We start from the raw sequence: 16,198 nt of genomic DNA, 5'->3' as shown, positions 1-16,198 counted from the left end.
ACTGGCAGGTTGCCCCAGACCTCATGCTCCCCTAGTGACATTGAATTCAATGGAGATATACAAGGCAGAGATACCGGGAGGATTTGTATAGTGGACGTGCTGAGAACCAAACTGTAAACCCTGTCTATAATGGAAAACATTTCAAGCCAGGGGTGAGTTAGCATCTCCCCCTACATCTAGATCCAGAACCTATGATTCACCAGGGCTGAATTAGGCCTAGTATGTGTAGAGATCATGGTCATAAGTCAGGAATAGGTTACATAACATTAGATGACGGTCAATATTTACATACCAAAACAGGTGATCCAATTCTCAGAGGTAATGACTTGAGCTTGTTTTTGTATAATGTTTTTCATCAGAAAATGCTGATTCTATGAAACAAACTTTTTATAGCAACATATGTGTTTTGACAAAGCCTTTGTTGGAAACGTTCCTCGGGGGCCCAGTGGAATTTCTGGTCAAACCCAGCAAGACAGAGAAACATACAGACCCCTCCCAGCGTAGTCAATAGCATTGTGGTTCAGATACTGACTTTGAAAGTAGGAGACTGAGCTTCAGGCAGAGTAGGGACTTGAACATGTGTCTCCCCATAAGTGTCCTAATTTGCTATTCTGGAGATGGATCTCAGGGTTTTGTGGTGAAAAAATTCAACAGATTCTCATTTAGTTCTGCATCAGAACAGAACCAAATGTCCAAACCTCAACATTTTTCATTAAACCAAATTCTTGTTTTCCTATAATTCCCAGTACTGAGCACCTAGCACTTCCATTGTTTTCTTCTTAATGTTAAAATGTTCAGCAAATGGCCAGGACAAGCTAGGTACAGTTTGACTTCTTCCAATACTTTGGTTTTGTTTGTCATGGCAAGACTTCCCTTTGGAATGATGTTTCAATATGTCTGAAGCTACTACTTTGAATTTGTGATGAATGGTCACAATGGAAGACTTGCTATGGACATCTGTGTGTTCCCATTTGGAGATGCACAAGCTTTTTGTGCCTTGGAATTTTTGACTTTTATGGAACAGGCAGAGCAAATGGTTGTCTAGGATGGCAAAATATTAGGGGTACCAAAATGTTCAGTAACTGCTTACATGGTTACAATTGGTAGAACCCGACACCAGTTTAGTTAGCATAGAAAAACTGCTAGCATCTGCTTGCATAACTAGTTAGTTTCTCTTTCTCTCATTTATTTGAGTGGGAATTATGGAAAGTCATTTGAAACACCAAGCTACCAGGAGTGTTCAGGTACAGTAGCAAGGCCTCTTTACCATCTTTAGAAGAAACTGGCCTCATTTAGTCTGTCCTTAAAGATAGATCCAAACACTCCAGGATTTGGGGAAAGTTCAGTTCCATTTGTGGCTAGCTTCTTTGTAGCTGAACCACTACAAAGTCTCAGATCCGAATAATCATCTCAAATATTGGAGGAGATAAGATACAAACTTTATAGCTGAAGCCTGTAACCTAGCAAGGAGCAACCAAAAATTGAGTGGGCCACATGAATGTCCCTCCTTCGCCTCAGTGGGCTGCAGCAATCTGAAGCCCACTGAAGTTTCACCTGCAGCCTCACATGCTCTCCTCCCTTATGAGTCTCTGGCACACGGGGCACTGGAGCTCCCCACTTCCCACTCCTCCCAGCACTTTAAGGGTGTCACAAATCCACTGATGCATGCTCTATCCACACTCCTCCTCCTTCCCAGAGCTTGAATAGCTGAGGATTTGAGGGGGAGGTGCATGGGGAAGGGGAGAAGATGGGGGTCTGTGGACCACAAGCTGTCCACCACTGTTGTAACCAGACATTACAAAAGCACTGATTTATTTCCACTAGTTCATGTATCCTTTAACCAGTGCCCAAGGCTTATCTGTCTGGACTGATATTGTCATATGAATTGTTTATGTTGCCAGTGGTATTGTTCTGGGAGTGGGTTAATCTAGCAGACATCAGTACTATTCACAAAACATGTCCACATGTTCAGTTTGGTGACAAATGTGATTGCCCAGGTTTATTGTTAACAATGCACAGTGCTACAGGTTGAACCTCTCTTGTACGGCACACTCCCTTCCAGCAACATCCATAACCCCGCATGATTTTAGTTAGCCTAATGACCACTTATCATGGGTGTGGCCAAGTTTCCCATGGTCCCACAAAGTTTGTTTACAGCCACCTGTCCTGGCTCTCAGTGTTCTGTGCTGTTGTTTAGCTGTAATTTACCCCTAAATGTCTTCTAAGAGCCCAGTAAGCAGTGGAAGTGTTGATAATGCTGCTTGACAATATTGACCTCCTACGGTCTGGCAAATTCTATTGTTTGACACCACTCAGGTCTTGAGGGTGCTGGACTAGAGAAGTTCAACCTGTAGTGCCACACACAAGTTACCGTATGCTGACACTGTAACTTCAACAAGGTATAGTTACACCAGGATGATCTCTAGTTGACTAGTACAAAAGTGTCCGTCCATGACATTTCTGTTTATGCATCGACACGAACAAATGATGTATTATGTTTCTATGCTTTCTGTTGTTATCCTGCACCTTGTACCTGCTAGTTTAAACAAAATTTCCTTGTTATCCTGCCATTCCCTACTTATCTTTATGAGGGGGTCAGTGTGTTCTTATCACATCTCTCAGGAATGTGTTTATATATTTACTTAGAAATCTGTGTGTTTTTATACCATCATCTCAGGTCAGAAATTGTGCTTACTTGCTTAGCTGATACCTAGTGTGGTGTTAGTCTGCCAAGACCTATTCTATTCATACTCTTAACTATGCTTATAGCTCCAGCAACACCTACAACAGAAATTATTTCCTATATATGTCCCCAAGTGCTTCTGGGAGATCTTCAGGCTTGCTAACAGTCATATCAGCAAAATTATTCATTTCTTTCTTATACTAAAAAGGACAAAAATAGCCTAGGAAAATGTCACCCACTATAGTATGTGAATGAAACTAGTGCTGTTTGATAGTGGCTGGTGATTCCAACTTTCGTGCATTTGTGTGTAAGTTGTCTATTCCTCTTCAGCGGAGTATTAAAGAACTCCCTTGGTCATCAATCAAACTTAAGCACCTTCTTAAAGCCGTGTAAGTGCTCTGCAGAAGCAGGTTGGCATGAGGGTGCCCAGATGCTCTCATACGTAAATAAATATTTTAAAAGTTTGTTTTTATTGCACATTTTCTGGCATTTTGGAACTAAAGATGCACCTTGATTTTTTTGTTTTTGAATTTTTATAAGTCTATATTTTTGTTCTACTCTGAGCAAGGAAGAGAACATTGTTTTGTGGATATTTTCAAACAGTTTTCTCCTCCTGGACAAAAATCCATTTCCTGTCTTGTGGCACTATGGTCTCCCTCCTTGGAAAGAAGTTGTAGGGCACTGTAATAATGGAGAAACAAGCTAGTCAGGGAAAGATACAAAACAGAGTTGTCTGGTAAATTACAATTAAAACATCAGCTGATCCCAAAGCACATTACTAGGTTTAATTAACTGATTAATTGAGCTTTGCCACACCCCAGTGAGTTAGGCAGCATTATGACCATTTTACAGATGGATAAAAGCTGAAGAATAAAGAATTTGAGATTTTTGCCCATGAGTCAGTGTGAGAAAATTCAGGCCCTGATCCTACAAGAACTCCATGTTGATGGACTCTAGCGTCCATGCAGAACCCTGTTGTCTTCAACAGGGCTCCGAATGTACAGGGCTCCATGCAGGATCAATGCCTGAGTGTCCTGAACTCACTCTGAAATATAATGTCCCATGGTATACTGATGTCAAATATAGCCACTTGTCCTCTCATTCTTTCCCTGTACATTTTCTAGTAAACCGGCCATAAAGTAAGTAGACTTAACCTACGCACAGTGTAAAAATATTCCTTTCGTTATCCATCCCTAAACAAGATATGAATAATTGTTCCCCATTCCCCTCCCCTCTAATGTCCTTTGGTTGTTTGCATATGTAACCTATGTATTTGGGCAGAAAGAAATATTACAAAGAGTTCTAATCTCTCCACTCAAGGTATACATGGTAATACTCCCATTAACAATAATGTAACAGAGAGCGAGCTATGGTAGTCTATATACTATCAAAACAAAAAAGCAGTCCAGTAGCACTTTAAAGACTAACAAAATAATTTAATAGGTGATGAGCTTTCGTGGGACAGACCCACTTCTTCAGATCATGAGCCATACCAGAATAGACTCAATATTTAAGGCACAGAGAACCAAAAATAGTAATCAAGGTAGACAAATTGGAAAAATATCAAGGTGAGCAAATCAGAGAGTAGAGGGGCAGAAGGGGTGGAGGTAGTCAAGAATTAGATAAAGCCAAGCATGCATAAGAGCCCCTATAATGACGTAGAAAATTCCCATCCCAGTTCAAACCATGTGTTAATGTGTCGAATTTGAATATAAGAGAGTTCAGCAGCCTCTCTTTCCAAAATGTTGTGAAAATTCCTCTTCAGTAAGACGCAGACTTTCAGGTCATTAACAGAATGGCCCACTCCATTAAAGTGCTGACTGACAGGTTTGTGAATTAGGAGTGTTTTTATGTCTGTTTTGTGCCCACTAATTCTTTGTCTAAGAGTTTGAAGTCTGTCCAATATACAATGCATCTGGGCATTGTTGGCACATGATGGCACATATGATGTTAGTTGAGGAACATGAGAATGTACCCGTGATTCTCTGAATACCTTGGTTAGGTCTAGTGATGGTATCTCCAGAATAGACATGTGGACAAAGCTGGCAATGGGCCTTGTTGCAAGGAAAAGTTCCAGGACTGGTGTTCCTGCAGTATAGACTGTGGCTGTTGGTGAGAATCCTCATAAGGTTGGGAGGTTGTCTGTAGGAGAGAACAGGCATGTCACCTAGGGCCTTCTGGAGTGTGGCATACTGATTAAGGATAGGTTGTAGGTTTTTAATAATGTGTTGCAGTGGTTTGAGTTGGGGGCTGTAGGTAATGACCAGTGGGGTTCTGTTCTTGGCTTTTTGGGGCCTATCTTGGAGTAGCTGGTCTCTGGGTATTCATCTGGCCCTGTTGGTTTGTTTGTTTTTTTTTCTCTTGGTGGTTGATTCAGGTTTATGAATATTTAGTAAAGATCTTGCAGTTTTTGATCTCTGTCAGTAGGATCAGAGCAAATGTACTTGTACCTAAGGGCTGGACTGTAAACAGTGGATCTAGTTGTGTGTGCAGGATGGAAGCTAGAAGCATGTAGGTAATCATAGCAATCAGTGGGCTTCCAGTGGAGTGTGGTACTGATCAGGCCATCCTTGATTTGTACTGTAGTGTCCAGGAAATGGAGTGGGCCATCCTACTAATGATCTGAAAGTTTGTGTCTTACTGAAGAGGAATTTTCACAACAGTTTGGAAAGAGAGGCTGCTGAACTCTTTTATATTCAAATTCAACATATTAACATGTGGTTTGAACTGAGATGGGAATTTTCTAGGTCATTATAGGGGCTCTTATACATACTTGGCTTTATCTAATTCTTGACTTCCCCTCCCCACTTCTACCCCTCTACTCTCTGATTTGCTCACCTTGACAATATTTTTCAGATTTGTCAACCTTGATTACTATTTTTGGTTCTCTGTGCCTCAGATATTGAGTCTGGTCTGGTGTGGCTAAGATCTGAAGAAGTGAGTCTGTCCCACGAAAGCTCATCACCTAATAAATTATTTTGCTAGTCTTTAAAGTGCTACTGGACTGCTTTTTTGTATTAACAATAATGGGCATTACAAGCATGGATCGGCAAGAAAATATAATCCATCCCCAAAAGTTAGTTAAAAGGTACATATGTAAACAAACCCATCCACTTTTTAATACAACAAAATATGCATTAGGAGTAAGTCCATAGATTTCAAGCATTTTACATGCTGTCAATGCAACTCAACAATAAATGGGGTTGACTTCAACACACAACAGTTAGTTTCACTATCACCTAAATTGTACAAAGATGCTAACTAGACTACAGGGATTCCAAGCCATTATCTTGCTCTTCAGAGGAAGTTTTGCCATTGACTGCTGTGAGTACAAGGGCAGGCTCAGTAATCTACAGAAATGGTCCAAAATGAAATCTTATAGCAGTGTTGCTGCAAGGTATTGGGCATTCCTGTAAAATTCTATCATCTCTTTTTAGTGAAGAGTTATGAAGTTAGGGCAAGAAATGACCTTGACATTATGAAACCTTTTTCCATTTTCCCCAACTCAGATGCAAATCTGGGGTGGATTTTTTTGTATGGATCCATCGTGATTGCTCTCAGCACACCCCGGATTGTAAATCATCCTATTCCCTACTGCCTATGAGATAGAGCCTCTGAGGTCTGGGTACTACCAATTTTTGCTTAACTCCCAAAGGAATGGGGTCAGATTTGATTGCACATCTAAGCAGGTGGAATATACTTGTTCTCTGAAGATGCATCAAGTTGCAGTAGTGGTAAATTTAGCTTGTAAAGTTTAAAACACAGTTCGTGGAAGATATCAAAGTGTATCATCATATAGGCTGTGAATAAATGGCAATTATATTCATTAAAGCATGTTTCCACCCAGTCAACATTCTTATTCTTTGCTTAGTTAACTAATGTCATGATATGGCCTTTGGGAAGAAAATAACAACAAAACCCCCTTGAAGTTGAAGAAATTTAACCTAACACATTTCTGGAAAATAATCCAGAACACAGTTAGTCAATGACAGGAAGAAATGGGGCATGTAATGCTAAAAGAAGCCTCAGGGTGACAGAGAAATTTAAATACTAGTGAGGAAAAAAGGCTAGGAAAGGTTGGGCTAAATATTCAGGGATAGCGAATTATGGAAAAGGGAAAAATAGCTCCTCTCTCTACAGGTCTGGTGTAAACATACTTGTAATAGTGGGTTTACTTTTGGGCATCTCATTACCACCTGAAAGGGGGAGTTCAATGAAGACCAAACATGTCTAAGGGCTTCGATGGATTGACTGGTAAAGAAAGGTTAAAATAGTTAAAGGATGTATTGTGACATGTTTACTCAGACTGAGTAGTGCCTTACTCCACAGTTAATCCTATTTGCTTCAGTGGGACTACCTGTGGAGTAAAGTTATTGTGGGTAAATCTGGTCCAAAGTACGTAAGCAGGTAAGCAACTAATATGGGGAGACTCAATAACAATCTATGTATATTGGAAAGGTTATTAATGCCAAGTGGGTATAGTTGTCAATTTTGAAAAAAGGCAATTTTTAAAAAGAAAATGCAAAATTCACTGACAGAACTATTCGACTGGGGATTAATCTCACATGACAGGTAGAGAACATTCAGGAACTAGAACATTTTAGACTACTCGAGACAAAAGAAATAGACTGTTTAGGGAACTATACTGAACAGGCAGGGAGATGGACTAGGTGAGCCTAGTGGGTTCTTCTGACTTTGAAACTTTAATGAGACATAGCAAGTTAGAAGAAAGCCTTGTAACCAACATGCTCCAGTGTCTCATGCATCATTTGGCCAACACCCACATTTGTATAGTACACCTCAGGGTCTCATAATGACTCCAACATTAAACTTCTGCCTGGCAGACCCACTAAAATGTTTCAACCAGAATTCAGTCAATAATTCTAAACCACAGTCTCTGATAGTCGTATTGAGACTATACTCCTGACTCTTCTGTTGAGCATTTTCCTTGTCAACAGTAGGCACGACAACATTTCGTAGCTAAATATAGCGTTCTAGAGGCAATTGCTTGCATGTCTAGTTAGTGGCATACCCCTCAAGCTTTTAAGCATTTCCTACAGAAACAGTCCTCTCAGGGTAGGGAATGGAGTGTTATAATTTGAACGAGAGGCAACTGATACAGGGATGTCATGTGAGCCATGTTCCCCTGCACATGCTCCTCCCCTTCCCCCTCCTGCCTCACTCATGCCTGTGCCACTCCCGTCCCTGCTCTGCCCTCGCCCCACTCCTGCTCTGCCCTCATCTGCCTCTTCCTGCAGAAATGCTGGACTGCTTCTGGTGAGTGTAGGGCAGTCCCTCTCCTGACATGGTGTGGCACGGCCAGAGGTTAGTATAAGCTAGGAAGCTTTCACTGCTCTTGGGCTGCACCGCCCCCACTCATCAGAAGCAGCAAGGTGCTGACAGTGAATGCAGGGGGTGGTTGATGTAGGGGTGCAGGTGGCCCCCTGTTCATCCCCTCACATCATCTATGAGTTGAAATACATCCAAGGATCACCCTGTCTGAAAACCACTGACCAAAATTTAATAATGGCTCATCATCATGATGGTATAATTTACTAGGCACAAGTGAGAGCTGGGAAGCAGGGAATTAAACCCTGAGAAAAGTTTATTGAATGTTAGCCAAGATAATACAAGTGGTTGTGAACCATTTGATAATACAGGAATTTTATTTGAAGTAGAACAACTGGAACTGGATTTCACCTACCTATAACATTAAAGAGATTAAACATATATATTAAAAATGCTTTGAATATATGCACTACAACTTACTACTAAATGTACTTAACTAAATCTAAACAGAAATAAAATAAAAATGGTCTCTCTGTATGCACAGGCTTATGGGGTTGTGATTATAAGTGTTTTAGGAAAGGTCCTCCCTTCCCTGAATATCTCACTGGGTACTGTCTAATACCTAAGTCTGTCTTTGAGCCTGAAGTACCTTTCACGATTTCCTGAAGAGATGGACTCAAATCCATTGATGCTTGCTTGCTTGCTTGGGGTTGCACATTAGACCAAACCCACTGGCTCTGAAGGACTTTGGGTCATTCTGTTCCAACTCTCTGGGACAACAGAAATCTATGATAGGAGAGGACAAGCACCAATGATGCTCAGGAACATGCCATAGACTGACTTGCCCAGCTAACCTTAACTTACAGGGACCTTCTTCTGTACATCTGTCCTACTCAGTCTGAATACCTCCATTTACTCCTTTCTCTTCATCTCTCTGGGTGTCCCCTTCCTTGTTTCTCTGAATTTGCTTACAGACACCATGTTTCTTTGGGTATGTCTATAGTGCACTTAAAAACCCACAGCCAGCCCATGCCAGAGGACTTGGGTTTGCATGACCCAGGGTAAGGGCCTGTTAATTGGGGTGTAGATTTTTGGGTTCAAGTTCTAGCCCCCAGGTTTCATCCCAATTAAGCCCAAATTTCTGACTAGAAGGGATAATTGGATGATTGTGCCTCATCCTACTGGAGTCGGAGTTAGTCATCGTGATCCATACTTCTGTGATCTCCTGTCCTGATTATCTCAGTTCATTATTCCTAACAATGAAGTTGTCAACCCTGAAAAAGCTCAGACTGATACAGACTGCAGCTGCATGCTTGTTAGCAACACAGGTCACCAAGAACGCATCACCCTTGTGCTTGATGTCAAATTCCAAGTCTTGATCTTGATATTCCTTCCACTTTCTTCTATCTTGTAGAGATAGAGAAAAGCTTTTATTTCATAGAAACTAGTAAAAAACTTTTCTTTTAAATGGAATCGGTACATTGTTTTCCCTGGTCCTTACCCCTATACATTTTATTTTCTTCGTTTTCTTGTACATTCACAGAGCCGTGCAAAAAGATGCACTGCCAGACTGGTGGCAAGTTCTTCTCCTACCACCTTTCGTTTTTATATTAAAAATTTACGGTAGAAATGGGGCTGAACAGAAGCTATAGTTACTGGCAGTCCATCAAGTGGAAAAGTTGGGATCAGAACCCTGTGGGTCAGACCCATCTGAAAAGAGTAAGAGATCCAAGTCAGAGGTTTCTTAAAGGAAATTGATGAATGTTTAAATAGCTGATTGCCACAGATTCTGTTCAGGGAGTGTGACTAGTCTAAGCTTTACAGCTAGTCCTTCTTGTGTTTCTTACCTTTTCTTGCTCAGTACCCTTTCTCTAGCCCCCTCTTTCAGTAGAAATTCTTATTTGTAAAGCACCCACAGTATACAAGTTGCTTTGAAGATGGCCATGAAGAAAAGATCCATGCCCTGCACAAATTAAAACTGAAATGTCCCATTCCTTTCACCTCTCCCTTCTTTTCTGTCACTCCCTCCACCCCTCACCTCAGATATGGTGCAGAAAAAGAAGACAAATTAGTTACTACTAGAACTAAAAGACGTTAGGAGAAGCATAAAGGAAAGAGGAAGGGGAAGGAGAAATTAAATCACCCTTCAAAAAAAAATTCTGTGGAAGGCTCTGGCATCCATGGTGACTACCACAGCTTTAGAACTGTGTAGAACCAAGAATGGAAAGAGTCAAATTTAGTTTAATATAGTCACTTTTAAGGTTCCATAAATACTGTACAAAACATATGTAAATTACAGATCATTAACTCCATAACTGTGTGGGTAAATGACGGACACAAAGTGTAGTAGATATTTTGCAAACAGTAATTCTCTTACTATCTTAGAATCAGTTTTATAGTGGGAACCTTATTCAGATTACTAAGGTTATCCTCTAAAATGTGCGTTTTCTGATGGAGTTCAATGGGTATTGGATCAGCCCTTCAGATGCCACAGAAATCTTTAATTTCCATTTGGACAGATACCAGAATTTGGTTGAATGGACCTTAGTTTAACATTCATTTAAGATATGTGCCTTGACATTAGTTTATCCTGTGACTACAATTAGGTTGACATTTTAACTAGTAATGTTTTGAATATATATATTACAACAGGCAACAGACTGCTATAATTTTGGACCTTTTAAAGTGATATAAAATGTTTATCGGTTTTATTTACAAAAGCAACGAAGGCAGTCAGCTTTACAAATCTGAAAGCTACACCAGCTTCAAATGACTTGCAGTACATATGTATTGATTTCTATATATGCACATGTACACACAGATTTGCTCACATGCTCATCATTGTAGTATTTGAAAGCCAAAAACTAGCCATAGCATTCCAGAACTGCATGAAATGGGAAAGACATATAGGCTGCTTAGGGAAATCATTAACTGTCTGTCTAGGACCTTTCTGAACATAAACAATACTTTCATACATAGATTTTTAAGCTCTTTGCAAAACTGGATAAGAATCATTCTCTCCACTTATAGTTGGAGGAACAAAGCACAGGCAGTTCAAGTGATCTGCCTAAGGTCACATGGAGAAATGAGCACAAGCTTTCTCTCCCTAGTCTGCCTAGGCTTCTGCCAATGCCTACAAGATGGCAAGCGGCAACTTTTTCATCTGAAACACTTTAACGTATTGCCAGCCTCAAGCACTCAAATCACCAGTCAGGTTTCAACCAAATCATGAGATGACCTTAAAGTTTATTAGGGTTTTTTTTTTTTTCAAATAATAAATTTAGGGTTCTCTTTTTTGCCTTCTGGTACCTGAACCTGCAGGCTGCATTAAGGTCATGCTGTTCAGCTTATCTTTGCAACCCTATAAGCTAAAAACAGAGCTCATTGTTCAAAATGAACACCAAGGGTCTCACAATTTCATAATATGTAGCTTTAAGAAAAAAACACATCAAATATTGCAAGAGTCCAAAGAAAAATCACGGGGGAAGGCAACACTGAGCGAAGAACACAGTGATATCAAGCACGTTTCAAATTTTAGTGGAGGAAATTGATTTCTTCACCTATGGAAAACGGAATTTGTATTCAGCACCAGCAGCTCCCAATACCTTCAACTGGAGGCACTAAATGTTCATCATCCAAAATCCAGGACTTGTCCAAACCACACAACCTAGTGGCAGAGTTGAAACTCCCAACACCTTGGGCATGTTTGCACCTCATGAATTGCTTGAACCACAAGACCTATGCAATGTAAAATGGAATTTAAATATACATGGCATGATCCAGATTTCTGTGTAAATGAAGGAACTATTCTGTCCTTAATACATGCAGCTTCCTAGTATTTTTAGTAAAGCTGCGTACGGTCAGTAAGGGGAGAGCATGCATGTGATCCTGCAAACAGAACCTCTGACAACAAAAGCACCCTCCTACTTGGCTCTCATGGCAAGATATGTTCCACAAACCTATACAGCTTAATTCATACAGACCTATTTTCTCTTCCCATAGTAATGAGTCTTGTTCCTCAAACTTTAATTCACTATTTCTTGTAATTCCAATTCACATGAACCGTATTTTAAATATACTTAAAATAGTGTACTGTTATTTTAAAACTTATTTAGGATGGCTCCACAATAAAGCTTGGAAGAAAAGATGCAATATTTTAGAAATGTATTTAAGCTAAAGATTTTTAAAGTAAAATTTTTTAAAAATGTATCCACATCAGACAACAGTCCAGTCATTTAACATTTTTGTGAGAACTTTTTTCTTTCAAGTCAAAATCACTGCCTTTTTCAGTTTCTCTTGTTGTTTTACCTTTTATGTTGAAACATCGTGAAAGGTCTGTCTTCCATTTAAAAGTCAGATACCATTATCTGGGCAGGAATTTGAAAAGGTCAGTATTAAAAAAACAAAAGCTAAAACAACCCCAACAAGCGAAACACTCAACCCTAACTAATCCATGTGATGTTGGATGTTTAATTACATTTTAAGAAAATGTGGTGACTATACAACATATGGCATGCTACTGATAAAGTAATATTTTATAATAAATTAAATTACAGAACCTAACTCATTTTCACTATCATAGAGAACCCATTTACATTAACGTCTAGTCTGGCTGGGATTGGCATTGAATGAATAAACAGACAAAAACAAGGATTCTGAATAATGAAGTGTACACTGTGCCTTTTACTTCTGATAATTGCATAGTTCAGTTTTACTTAAAGTGTCCGCAAATACCTTGAAAAGGAACATTTTTGTAACAGGGCAGTTCATTCCAGTAATGCCCTGGGAGGTCTACAAAGTATGTAGATTTGGTGGGTGCTGATTAGTAAGGTGCTCTGTGAAACATACAAGCATTTTAGTTGTTTCATGACACCATAGCATATATTAGCATAGGTAAGACACAATATGCCTGCTGAGGAAAAACAAATCAGACATTTCAGTACTATAATGCACTCATGCATTTTATCTAATTTGAGTGGGGTAGAGGGACATTCAAACCAAGGAAATGGTATGTTGTACCAATACATGTGTGTTCTAAAAGGTATGTACGTGTGTTGGAGTTAAAAAGGTAGGTTTTTAAAAGGGAAAACATTTGTGTCCTGTGGCAGAATATGTTGTGACAATAAATAAATCACTCAGAGAACCTAGGTCTTGTTCTCAGCTAAGATAAGAGTCTGGAATAAATCATCGCTCAGATTTCTCCATGCTAAAGCCCCTGGAAGTGTTGCAAAAACTTTTCCAAGTCTAGAAATAAAATACTATGGGGATAATACTATGTCTTGCTAGAATGCTTTCCAACTGTCTACCTCATAGCACCCCTCTGATGCTGTTATTAGTTATATCATTTACAGATATAAGTTAGACCAAGGCAAAGTTTGTGTTGGGTACGTCCACCCAACAAACACACACAAAGAAAACCAGGGACAATAAGTCTCAAAGCAAGGGTCAACTAACTTGAGCTCACAAAGTTTGCAGTACTGGGCTTGGAATAGCCACATAGGAGTTTGAGCTCAGGTTAGAATCCAGGCTCTGAACCCCAGCAAGGGGATGGGTTTTACAGTGTGGGCTCCAACCTAAACACAAAAACCTACATTGCTAGTTTTCAGGCCAGAGCGTGAGCCTGAGCCAATTGTCCTGGGTTCTAGAACTCGCTATCATGGGCTTTTTCCTCCTTTTTGGGGTGTAGATGTAGCCTAGTGAGTCAGTGGCAAAACCAAAAGCAGCAGCAAAACCTCCTGAGCCTCAGTTCTCTGCTTAACCCACGAAGTCTTAGCTATCAACTTCCGCTCCCTAACTTTTAACAAATGAACTGGCTTAACTTCAGTGGAGTCTATGATCCAATTGGTTATACCTTATTCCTTACGTCAAGAAATCGATGTCACTATCACAATTTCATTAAAACTTTGCTTGGGATAGTCTTGAGACACAACAAAATGATTGACCATAAATCTCGCTACCTGTTGAGGAAAATGGAAAAGTTTTATGTCCAGTCGTGCTTTCACCATCAGTGAAACAACAGCCCAAGTGTAGAAGGAAAAGAGAATACAGGATACTTTTGGAAACGTCCCTTGACTTACAAGGCATTCCAAGAGTGCTGATCAGTGATATAAAAACACAGATACCTTGTTTTTGTGTGAACATCCCATGGGGACAAATGTTGTAGTTACTTCAGTATACCTTAGCACAACATGAATAATATAATGCTGGATGCTCCAAGAGCAGTCAGCATGGAGTAGTCACAACTTCATTTCAGGCTTCTTAAGATAAAGCATTAAAATATCTTCAAAACAGACAAAGTTGGTGTCTGTTTCAGTTGACCAGAAAACACATCCTCTTTTTTTTAGGTTTACAACGCTGTCTGCCTCCCTTTGCGGTATTTTCATGCATCAGAGACAATTCCGAGATAGATGCTGACTGTGGCTTGATACAAAAATTAGTCGTATCTGTCACACAAAAAGAAAACAGTATTTTCCTCTTCTGCAGCCCCACAAAAATAAACTCGATTAACTCCTTCCCTCTTAAGTGTATGCTGCAGCCATTACAAAATGGTTGCAAACAACTATTTGTTATAGTGGTTCTAGAGTTTTCCAACAGCTGCCTGCCACTGCGGAGCAAAGGAGGGTCTTGTAAGCATCCCTCCATTTTCTCAACTACCTTATCTCTAGTTCTAAGGTTGTTAAAACATAGAGCAGTGATTATGCAGGAATGAGTTCTGAGGGACTATATTATTTGTCAGAGTAATAACAGTGAATTCAGTATGTGTAAATCTCTTCCCCCTAAGCAACCAAACTTGTGCTTTGGAATACCAGTGGGACATTGATTGGAATTATTTTCTAGGCAGTCTGCCACTGGGGGATGCGGGGGGTGGGGATGGGAATTTGTGGTTATGATATAAGAATCCCAACTTTTCTACAGACCTAAAACCTATATGGGAATAAAATTCATCAGTGCACTGTGACTCCTGTCTGCCAGCACAAAGGGGTCCATAAGGACTTCTGGAAAAGAAGGCCCTCTGTAGATATCACAGAGCTGGCTCTGCCAACTTTGACCTGTCTTCCCAAATGAGTCCCCTCAGTATAAAGGGTGTCGCATTGTGGGTTGCCAGCATCCTGCATAATTCTGTAGTAGCCAGGAAGGGCCATTGGTGCAGGGGCTGAGTTAGCACAGCCCTGGATAAAGTGTGAGCACTACCAGTGCTCTGTCCTGGTACTAGTGCAGGGATGAATCTGCTTCCTAGCATTTGAGATCTGGAACTCATTTCTACCCTCGGATTAGTATAAATGCTGTTGACTTCACAGGGACTTGTGTCCATGTATCTAAAGGCCAAACTGAGTCAGTGCTGCTTCATAATGGATGGAGACAAACTGATCACTGAACAGTGTCTTTTTCCAAATAGCACAACTCAACATAGGGACTCTGTTGTAGTAACCCAGCATTTTCTAAAATGAACTGTTGAAAATTAGGATTCGTTATTTCAACAGGAAATATCTCCAACATCCTAATGGAAGGGGAAAGGCAGGTGACTCCTACTAACGTGGTAGCGGTCTCATAATAAGAAAGAGACCATAGAGGATTTCTGGACAGAAAACACTTCCTCTTGTTCTAAAAGTATTTTTCCCTGTGGAAAATCCAGAACCTATTTATTGTTGTTTTATTTATATTACCATATTGTCTGGAAGTTTCAGTCACAGAGAAGGACCACATTGCACTAGCTACTATAAATATAGAACAAAGAGAAGGTCAAAGAGACTTACAATCTAAGTGTAAGACAAAAGACTCTTGTAAGGCTGCAGATCAGGAAGTGCAAGGAAAACAAAGATAATACAAGATTTGTGACTTATGATTTACATAAGCAATGAAATGAAGTTATATGAATTTGTTTAAGTTAGGGACAGTGTTTTTTCCTCTCCTGCTTCAAACCCCTCATCCAGACTCATTTCTGCTGTGATGCCTAAATAACAAATAGACCAATTAGTAACAGGTAGGTAGTGTGGCAAAGACAGGGACTGCAGACAAATCTAGATAGGGCATCTGTGTTTAGGTTTTAATAGATTAAACACTAATAAAAAGCCCTGGATTGAAAGAAAATAAATTGGCATTTATCCAATAAACACTGCATCAGTTATTTGTATTTAAGGCTTTGTGGGCAAATAAGAGGTATGTAGTTTCAAAAATGCACTATGTTGCAAATTAATTGGTCCATATAGATCATTGGTCCATATAGAT

The 16,198-nt window shown here is 39.9% G+C and overlaps 1 long non-coding RNA gene across 5 annotated transcripts in view; it reads right to left on the bottom strand.

The window, feature by feature from the left end:
* Positions 1–1,930: 1,930 nt before the first annotated feature.
* Positions 1,931–16,198, bottom strand: part of LOC142009738 (uncharacterized) — a 28,006-nt gene continuing 13,738 nt past the window's right edge. For 4 of the 5 annotated variants that reach the window (XR_012644552.1, XR_012644554.1, XR_012644551.1 and 1 more), the window contains exons 3-4: positions 12,281–12,339; positions 7,906–9,682 (exon numbers count right to left, since the gene is read on the bottom strand). This is a non-coding gene — a long non-coding RNA (uncharacterized LOC142009738). Of the gene's footprint in view, positions 3,365–7,905; positions 9,683–12,280; positions 12,340–16,198 lie in introns of those variants that run through there. The other variant, XR_012644553.1, reaches the window with a different exon arrangement.

This window comes from Carettochelys insculpta, chromosome 2 (assembly GCF_033958435.1).
Source record: "Carettochelys insculpta isolate YL-2023 chromosome 2, ASM3395843v1, whole genome shotgun sequence".
Lineage (NCBI taxonomy): Eukaryota > Metazoa > Chordata > Testudines > Carettochelyidae > Carettochelys > Carettochelys insculpta.
The sequence above is the reverse complement of the archived record's forward strand: the minus strand, read 5'-3'. Positions and strand labels throughout refer to the sequence as shown.